A 1,983-nucleotide genomic window follows, 5' to 3' on the forward strand; every position below is an offset into this window, starting at 1 on the left:
TAATAATAATAATAATAATAATAATAATAATAATAGATAGCATTTGTATAGCGCATATCCCCGCTCAACAGCAGTGTTTGTGTGATTGTATAATGTTATGTATATTGCCTAAGACTATACGTAAATCTGATGATAATGTTTTTTGCGGGACAGTAGTTGTTTTTTTTTAGCGTGAAGGTCTGTATTATAAACACTACTAAAAGTGCTTTCAGCGTTCTCAAAATGACTATGGTAGTGCTTGTTGCATAGAGTGATTTTGGCATGAGGTTAGTGTCATTGACGTAGCCAGAAATAGTGTTTTTGGCGTGAAGGTCTGTGCTAAAATAAGCACTACTAATAGCCCTAATAGTGCTTTCAGCGTTGCCAAAATGAATACGGTAGTTTTTGTTGCATAGAGTGATTTTGGTTTATTACACCCGCAGTTGTGGGAAGGTAGGCCTACCTTGGGCAATACATGTATTAAAAAAGCGTTCTGTGAGAAACCCTTTTGTTGTGCTTGTCAATGCAAACATGCTTTTCCACATTGCGACTTTCTTACCATTTTTTTTTTCTAAACCTCATAATAGTGTCCATTCTCGTCTATAATTGTCATGGACTCTCCTAGCTATAGCTGATGAGTCACCGCATTGCCCGACCAAAATGCAGCATACAGCAGTCCAACCGACCCGTCTTTTGTAGGAAGGAGCTGGGTCGTTTTGATGGACACACCCAAACGTAATTCTCACACAATTATTTAGGTAAACACTGCTGCTTCATTTCAACTATCGACTTCCCGAGAGACAGATGATTTCGTCGCCGTCATTCATCATTGTCGTATGTCAAAATATGAGCTTTTCAGGAAAAGAAAACAACTGTATTATTTCACCCAGGACACTGTCTTAATACGCAACGTTTAATTCGTCTAAACCCATTACTATATTAAGATTACGAATGAGACTAGATCCATTCGATGTGCTTCATCAAACCCTCCAACAAACTTGATTTTCATTTTTTTTTTTCGAAATCTGGACATACGACAATGTTGACAGACGGCGTCGACTTTTGGACGGACGGTTTCTGGTTTGGTGGACACGCTGGGCTATGCTGCTGAAGAAGCCTGGTTCCAGATGAATGGGACCACCATAATCTTACCACATGCCAAGAGTGGCCATTGTATAGTTGCAAGCAAGGTTTGGGGAAACGTTTCATAAGACAAAGGTTGCAGAAGAAGAGACACCGCATTCCCTCAACTTGAACCCCTGCAATCACATGTATTATTACTATTATCCCCCCCGTTTTTTTTTTTGGTAGGTTTGTTTTTTTGACAGACACCGTTGAAACTCAATGTTGAACACGAGGTTTAAAAAACAAACAAACAAACAAAAATCCCAGCTGGAAACCAGCCACAAGCGTATTAAAAATTTCCAGTGGCGTACTGAAAAGAAATGAAGAGAAACGGTAAATAGCTAGAGCATACATTTTAAATAGACACCTCTTCCCCGAGTGTATTTGATATTATCAAATTTGTGTTTAATGTGTTCTTCAATACACAAATAGTGACTTTATCTTTAAGAAACAGAATAAGATATGTTGATTTTTTTAAAAAAGTTTTAAAGTTTTGTATTTCACTCAGTTTTGGTTGAATTTAAAACAAATAAACAAAAGATGATATTTCTCGAACATGAATCTTAATCTTACCAAACTTGACGTCTCCTTGGTTTAATTTTATTTTTTCGAAGTTTTGTTGAAATTGGTCCAATCATAAACAAGTTAATGTCCTGTAAATGGGCCCTTCATTAAAATTTGTAAACGCCCGGTATATTATTGTTCTATGATATGAGTTGGCGAGTGAGCGTGTCTCTGCAGGTCATCGGGTAGACAACGGGTCGGACAGTGCTATTGGGAAATTTTTATATTATTATTTCACACACACACACAAACATACAAACACACACAAACATACACACACACACTCACACTCACACACACACACACACACACACA

General features: G+C 37.4%; 1 protein-coding gene across 1 annotated transcript in view; it reads left to right on the top strand.

The window, feature by feature from the left end:
• LOC101856424 overlaps positions 1-1,983 on the top strand; it is a 14,006-nt gene that overhangs the window by 7,210 nt on the left and 4,813 nt on the right. The gene's annotated exons all lie outside the window — the stretch shown is intronic.

Source organism: Aplysia californica, unplaced genomic scaffold (genome assembly GCF_000002075.1).
Source record: "Aplysia californica isolate F4 #8 unplaced genomic scaffold, AplCal3.0 scaffold00170, whole genome shotgun sequence".
NCBI classification, from domain to species: domain Eukaryota; kingdom Metazoa; phylum Mollusca; class Gastropoda; order Aplysiida; family Aplysiidae; genus Aplysia; species Aplysia californica.